Below are 8,510 nucleotides of genomic sequence, written 5' to 3'. Positions count from 1 at the left end.
AAACTCAAGCTTCACGGGACCACGATTTTTCTTCAAGTAACGTATAGTTTGACTTATGCATAGCTCGAGTTGTAGAGGTCATTGTACATAAACTTCAACTTATAAGGTAACGAGTTATAGAGGTAAGCCAAATGAAAATTCGAGTTACAAAAGCACAAAATTGCTAAATTTGCTCCCTACAGCCACTACAAAGTTAAGAATAACTCGGAGTGTTTTATAGACTTGGCATATCAAAACGCAAGTTTTGAATGTCAAAACTTGACTTTCAAATATCAATAATTAACTTAGTTGGTTAGAAAATAGACACCTAAACATTAACAGAATGTGATACAAAAATATGTAAAACAATATTTAATGCAATTATCGAGTTATCGAGAGTCGACTATATTATAAAACTAACAAAGATGGAACAGTTCCTATCTCCCATTAAAAACAAAAATGGCAAATGAAAACACAACAATGACCAAATGGGGAAAACAAGAAAAGTATTTGATAGCTTCAATTTTGATAATAACATTTTTTTATGGAATTTCCCCATGATCTCAAACCATCTCAAGGTGCTAATCATACCTGAAATATGTGAAAAAATTATATTCAAATAACTGACAGTACAATGGTAGAGGACAACTCTCACCCGTGTGAACAGTTGTCTAGAATAGTGGCAGAAATGTCAATATAAATATTAGTTTGAATCAAATCATGCAGAATAAGTAATATTACAGTTAATAACTAGTAGACATGCAAACTCTTCAAAGGGAAAAACCTAATAGCCCATTATCAGTAGTGATAAGCAGAAAACTATTCCTAATGGATAATTCCTGTTTTAAAACGCATCTAGTTTCTTACTCACATTAGTGCAGTTCTACAGTAAGCATGGCGTGTATGTTAAGTGCCAACATCATGTTTTGACAAACTAATGACAAAAAAGGACATCAATATCATCATTTTTTGTCATAATGATGCAAACACAAGATTGATTTTCCTTTGGTTGCCAAAATGTTTTAAATCGCCAAAAAAAGTGGTCATACCAAATTTAGAATTTTGAAATTGGATTGATACATAGCCAAAATGATGAAAAGATTAAAACAAGTATATGAATTTTAATATATTTATAGATAAGATTATGAATTGCTTGAATCGTATTTCCTTCAAGGTTGGGTTTGGGCATCAGCAGAGGGGTACAACCTCCTCAAGAAACATATTATAGGCTGGAAAAAAAGAACCGATAAATCCTGCATAATACCAGGCGTCAAATATGGCTGCCAGTTTTACACTCCACCTCCACCACACCACCAAAAGCATCAAAATAGGATCATGGTTCGAAATGACACAAGCAAGAGTTTTTTGCTATCGTGTATGTACCCTAAAGATATGCTAAAGTATATGCAGAGCTTACTCTCCTTGTGCCACCACTTCTCAAGGTCAAAAAACAAAAACGTAGGAACATAAGTCACTTTCAATAACGGAAATGGAAACGCCTGGGTACGCCAAGGGTGCTTGAAAAATCGCTTCGTTCGACGCTGTACGTTTATTCCCAAATATCCTCTTTAAGTAAAGCCCCAAGACCCATCACATGTTTCAAACCGAGGGATTTAACTAGGCTGTTATATACCAGTATAAGCCTGATGGGTACATGTGTATTATTCAGAACACACTCAATAAGTGAAGTTAAACAATCAAGAGAGATAAAACTCTACAAAAAAAAACTTCAAACGAGACGACGGCCGTCGTTTCGTTTGAAGTTTTCTTTTTGTAGAGTTTTATCTCTCTTGATTGTTTATTGTCATGTCTGGCCAGTTCGGCTTAAGAACTTTCATAAGTGAAGTTAGGCTCTTTCGTGAAACGAACTACGATGGAGGTACCTAGCCTAACCGAACCTAACCTTACAATGCTCCTTCTCGTAAGAGCATAAAGTCATTTTGTGTCCATTGACGCACTGTTTTGTTATGGGCAACAACCCCTTATCCTGGAAAATATAATTGCCTTTTTTTCAGTCTTTGGCAAATCCAAAATCTTTATTTCAAAATCCATGTTCAGACACTATCTTCTATCACTATGCGTAGTAAATTAAATTGAGTTTTGTCTTTGTGGCTATGAAACCGGATTTTCTCAGCAAATTCTTGAGTGTGTTCTGAATTGAACTGAATCAATTGAATAATGAACAAGTACCAAACATTTAATTAAAATGTACCTGCATCGTAGTTTGTTTCACGAAAGAACCTAACTTCACTTATTGAGTGTGTTCTGAATAATACACAAGTACCGCCTGATGATTTATTAAGAATTTGTCAAATATACGCTCCTACAAAAGTTTCAAATTCATAGCATAGATATACAAATAAAAACTGCATAATTAAAATCAAGTCTGATTTAGTGATGTATTATATATTAACAAATTACTATTAATTACTCAAATAGTGTACAAAAGGTCATAGCTAAGGTCGCGATTAAGTGAAGTTGAAAACATCGAGATTCAAAATTGAAGTTAGGATAGCCTTCTGTCTCTCAATTCTCTATAGACCGTCGATTGTCAAAAACCCTTCAAAATAGCACTTATTCATTGGTGGAAATAGCAGGTTAATTATATCAGCTTTTCAATCTGGTCTCTAGGGCGATCTGAAACGATTATTTCTAGCAAAAACTTGTAAAAATTTCAGGTAGCTGAAAATATTCTATGGGACTGTTCGAAAACAGGAAAATACATCGAAAAGTGGTTGCAATCATCTTACAGGCTATTGTCTTCTGATCATGATAGCACCGATTTTGTTCTAAAAGCAATATCCTTCATAGAGTACACTTGTGAAAAAGAGCTAGACATTTTTAAGATTTCTAAGCAATTAGAGGAAATAGAGCAAAATCCTAGCAAACATTTTGTAGCATCTTCAAGAAGCTACGGCCTGATATTAAAAGCGGTATCTTCCGCCAATGAATACTTTAGTACTTTTTAAACATAAATTTTAACATGGCATTTTCGAGTTCCATCAGTTCACTTAATCACAGCCTTAAAATATGTTTTCACGGACTTTTTTGTGGATCCACAGACCCCCGACTAAGAGTCCCCGCTCTAAACATATAAAATCTCAAAATATATTTTTTTTCACTCAGTGATTGAAAACAGACAATAAAATAAAATCAATTGTTTCTATTCTTAGCAGGGTCTTGGTTCCACTCTAGTGCTGATTTTTACTAATTTATACTTTTATTTATTACATTTTTTCAATTACTAATTTATGTTAAATTTTGTGGACGTTGTGACTACTGGCATTACAGAATCATATTTTGCTATATACATTTGGGTACAGTAATTTTAACTTAGCTAAGTATCGCTGAAAATTATCGTACATCATATGAATACTGCATGAATTTTGGTTGCACCTCTAGCTGCATGAATTTTGGTTGCACCTCTAGCTGCATAAATTTTGATTGCACCTCTAGCTGCATAAATTTTGGTCGCACCTCTAGCTGCATGAATTTTGGTTGCACCTCTAGCTGCATAAATTTTGATTGCACCTCTAGCTGCATAAATTTTGGTCGCACCTCTAGCTGCATGAATTTTGGTTGCACCTCTAGCTGCATAAATTTTGGTTGAAGCACTACTTGCATGAATTTTGGTAAGTTCGCAAGGGTTTTTGAAAGGAAACCCTCTGTGTTCAACGCATGTACTGAATTGCGATAAACCGTAGACAGCATATATTTTCGCAAGATCCTTGTCCTTTTTCTTGTATGCTATCAACAAAGGTTTCCTAACGTGTTTGAAGCAGTTGAAATAGGAAAAAAAAATTCTGGTTATGTGAGCTGAACTGATTCTTACGTTATGTCCATGTTTTACTACCTAAACTTATTTTTTTCTTCCCAATAGGACATTGAACAGAGTACTTTGATAAGATTTTCATCGAAGCCTTTAGATGACCAGAGCAGAATAAACAAAGATTTTTGCCTAAATCTTTTCTGGCAATTTCAACAGTAGACAGCATGTTTTTCGCAAGATCATTGTCCCTTTTCTTGTATGCCACCAACAAAGATTTCATAATGTGTTTGAAGGAGTTGAAAAAAGAAAAGAAAATTGTTAAGGCCTGGTTATGTGAGCTGAATTGATTCTAACATTATGTCCTTGTTTTGCTTTTATTCATACGATCTTACACAGTTCTGATTTTTTGTGTGCCTATTTTTATTTTTTTATTTTTTACGATTCAAAAGTACCTGAATTAAATTTTTTCTACCAAATAGGACATTAAACAGAGTACTTTGATAAGATTTTCAGCAAAGTCTTTAGATGATCAAAGCATAATAAACCAAGATTTAAGCACGTTTTTCGCAAGACAGCACGTTTTTCGCAAGCTCCTTATCCTTTTTCTTGTGTTCCACCAACAAAGGCTTCCTAACGTGTTTGAAGCAGTTGAAAAAATATGAAAATGTTTTGTTAGGGCCTGGTTATTTGAGCTGAATCACTTCTCACATTATGTCCATTTTTTGCTGCTAAGATCTTACTCGTATGATCTTGACTGTTCATCAAAGTCTTCAGATGATCAGAGCAGAATAAACAAAGATTTCTGCAAAAAATGCCTGAGAATTAAACTCACAGTCCTTGGATTTTTTTTGAAGTCATTTCGTGTCGCAAGATGTAAGATCTTAGACAACTGATCAGCTAAAAAATAGGCTCAACGATTCCATCATTCTTGATAGAAAGAATTAGAAAGTCGCGAGGCGACTTTCTATCTGATCTCGTCTCGCAAGGCTTCTCCTACACTATCTACTATCTATTCAAGAAATAAATCTGTTATTCAATATCGGATCGAATTTGAAAAGGGTGAAATATTTTTAATTAAATATTTCAAAAATCTACTCATTGATGATTTAAGTAAAGTCCGTAAATAAATCTCATAGAATTCATTAATAAAATTCGTAAGTAAATTAATAGATTCATACAACCAACATAAGGCACCTTTCTATACATAAATGACAAATACTTCATGATTAAAACGAAGAAAAGCGAGTACTTCACATCGTGAGCTTCAAAGTAATAATCTTCTTCGGCTGCTTTAAATCCCTAGAAAAAAAAACAGAATGTTCAAATGGCCTAGAATATTCGTATGACTATTAATATAAAGAAAAGAAAAGAGAACGAAAAAAGTATGTATAAAACATTCACAAAATAATAGCTTACATCTTCAGATAACTATTAAGCTTGACAAAAGAAAAAAGAAAAAAAAACAAGAGCTAAGAGCTCATATGGCACTTTTGACGAGGCCGGAAGAGCCAAGAGCCAAGAGCTCATATGGTATGGGCTCTAGCAAAATTCCAAGAATCAATAGATTTATCTAAAAGGAAAATAAGAGGCTTAATACCGGTCGGGATTTAAAATAAGAGCTCTGAGTCAAGATGTCCTTCTAGATATCAAGATCCATTAAGATTCGATCACCCACTTGTAAGTTATAAATACCTCATTTTTTCTAATTTTTCCTCTCCCTTCAGCCCCCAAGATGGTCGAATCAGAGAAAAAGACTTTTTCAAGTCAATTTGTGCAGCTCCCGGACGCGCCTACCAATTTTCATCGTCTTAGCACATCCAGAAGCGCAAAGCACTGAACCCCACCACCTAACTCCCCCAAAGAGAGTGAATCCAGTACGGTTACGTCAATCACGTATCTACGACATTTGCTTATAACAGGAAGCTTATAACAGATATTTGCTATAATTTATATTTATATTTATATTTGCTTATAACTGTTATAAGCGATATTTGCTTATAACAGGATATAACAGGAAGAAAAAAAAGCAGTGGATATCTGAAAGTACCTGGGATATCATTGAGCAAAGGGCAGAAGTCAGAATTCTCGTAGATAGGCATGAACACAACACGACATGCACTAGAGAATATCTAGATGATCTAAAAGCGCAGTATAAGCGTCTCAATAAACACGTCAAAACACGGACTAGGAATGATAAGAGGGTGTACCTCAAAACTATGGCTGATCAAGCTGAAGTAGCCACCAGGCGGGGAGATAGTCGTACTGTGTACGCTATAACGAAGGATCTTGCGGGTATTTCGAAGGCTTGTTCAATCCAAGTTGAAAACAAAGAAGGCATCTTATTAACCCAGACGGATGACATAATCCGACGCTGGGTGGAGCATTTCAGTGAGGTATTAAATCGGGTGCCTCCAACAACTTCTTTAAATATCCCTGAAGAAAAATTTTTCGATTTTGAACTATATTCCAGACCTCTCTTGCTGAGTGAAGCAATAGAGGCTCTAAAGACTTTGAAAAACGGAAAGACAGCCGGGAACGATGGCTTACCCCCAGAACTGTTGAAATATGGTATTAGTGCCCTAGCAGTGCCTATGTTTGAACTTTTGTCGCGTGTTTGGGATGATGAAAAAGTCCCGAGTGAATGGTCAAAGGTAGTAATTGTCAAACTCTCCAAAAAAGGACAAAAGAGTAAATGTGATAAATAGAGAGGCATCGCTTTACAATCAGTTGGTAGCAAGGTTTTGTGCCAAATTGTTCTCAATAGAATTCAAAATAAAGTGGAGAAGGTTCTAACAAATGATCGACATGGATTCCACCCAAACAGATGGTGTTGTGACCTAATATTTAGCCTGAGAGTCCTGCTCGAAGAATCTAATGAATGGCAATTTCAACTACTCACAGTATTTATAGACTTTCTCAAGGCCTTCGACTCAAAACACCACGAGATCATGTGGAAAATTTTAATACATTACGGGATCCCGATCAAAATTGTAAATATAATTAAAGCGCTATGCCTCGGTATTATTTGCGCAGTACAAACAGAGGGTGGCCTAGCGGGAGTGGTTCACCGTTCAGTCCGGTGTAAGGCAAGGCTGCATTCTATCGCCACTATTATTTGCCATAGTCAAAGATTTCGTGCTTCGTGGATGTAGCTTTAGTGGGGGTCTACACTTAAACCCACTAAGAGGACTTCATGATGGTGTTTTTGCGGACGATATTGCACTCTACGCTCACGTATCATAAGCTATACAACACAATATAAAGGAACTTGGGGGTGTGGCAAATGCTGTTGGACTCTCCATAAACGCTAACAAGACTAAATCAACGTCAAATGCGGTCATTCCTGACTAAACTGAAGGACTCTTGGTCAACAATGAGGAAATTGAAGTAATGAGAGAGTTCAAATATCTCGTCAGCATTCTTACGCAAAATGCCAATCCCAAAAGAGAAATTTCTTGCCGAATAGCATTGCCTGGCTCTGCCTTCAATTGTCTTTAAAATGTTTGGAGAAATAACAAATATTCCCAGAAGCTAAAGCTCAGAATTTATAACAACAATGTCCTCTCTGTCCTTACATATGGTTGTGAAACTTGGAGCATCACTGCGCAACTAGAAAAAGACTACGGGCATTTGATAATAACTGCCTAAGATCTATTTTGAATATGCATTGGACGAAGAGAATAAGATATGATGAGATTTAAAGCAGGACAAATCATACCCCCATCCTTGATGTCATTAGAGGGAGACGATGGATGTATTGGGGGCGCATGGTGCGAATGGGTGATGGAAGACTGCCACATGACATATTGTGTTGGACACCACCTGGCCTCCGCAAGTCAGGGAGACCCAAAATGACCATTGGCAGGATGTTAGAGAGGGAGGCGAAGTTGGCGAGGTCTTCGATGGAGGAGCTTCGGTCGATGGCTCAGGAAAGGTCTTCACGGCTTCACGGCGAACCGCTGTTGCTGTCTTATGCGCCTTCAGGCGTGGGAGGACCTAAGTCTAAGTAAGTCAAAGTTTTCAGTTTTTACCACGAACGTGTCCTGCTTCTCTTTGTAAACAAGTCTTGCGTCTTTAATGTGACTGAATTAAGCATAATTTTGCATAAATAAGCATAATAGTCACTTAATTTCGGGAACCTTTCAAACATTTCGTGGGAATGAGCTGTCAGTAAGGAGTGAACCGACTCAATAGTAACCGAAACTCTAAAAAATGGAATCTTGATACCGATAGATATATCAAAAGAATTGGCTTATTCAGCTGATTCCAAATATATAAATTTCATTCAGTTTAGTGTTAGACATCAAAGGCTACAAGCCTGAGAAATTTAGCCTGTTTTCGAAAAAGGGGGAAACACTACCTAAAAGTTGAAGAATCTTAATGAAAATTGCACGATTAGATTGAGCGTATCAGATAACCTTATTTCGTAGGTTTCAACGTTATATCTGCAAAAATTTAGAACTTTCTATTTTTTGCTGGGAGAAAGATCTTGGATGCTTGTCTATTTGTTGTTTGTTTTGTTTTTTCCAGGATAAATCGCTTTGACTTAATGGTCCTAGAATATCGGGAGGGGGCTCATTAAAACGGAAATTAATAGTTTTAGTGTCCCTTTTAAGTGACTAAAAAGATTGGTGGGAAACTTAACCCCATCCCCCGGCCCTTTTTTCCCCATACTCGTCTGACCAAAAGTTTTAAACAGCCATTTTGTTTTTCGTAGCTGAAAAGCGTAGTTGGATTTGACATGACCCCCACAGCCCCAGGG

General features: G+C 36.3%; 1 protein-coding gene across 2 annotated transcripts in view; it reads right to left on the bottom strand.

Moving 5' to 3' along the window:
- Window positions 1-4,872: 4,872 nt before the first annotated feature.
- Window positions 4,873-8,510, bottom strand: part of LOC136041027 (uncharacterized) — a 251,653-nt gene continuing 248,015 nt past the window's right edge. For both annotated transcript variants that reach the window (XM_065725547.1, XM_065725548.1), the window contains one exon: window positions 4,873-5,047. The gene's annotated coding sequence lies outside the window, so the exon portion shown is untranslated. The remainder of the gene's footprint in view (window positions 5,048-8,510) is intronic.

The sequence above is a fragment of the Artemia franciscana genome, chromosome 21 (genome assembly GCF_032884065.1).
Source record: "Artemia franciscana chromosome 21, ASM3288406v1, whole genome shotgun sequence".
Taxonomy (NCBI): Eukaryota; Metazoa; Arthropoda; class Branchiopoda; order Anostraca; family Artemiidae; genus Artemia; species Artemia franciscana.
Note: the sequence above shows the minus strand (reverse complement) of the source record. Positions and strands in the feature narration are given on the sequence as shown.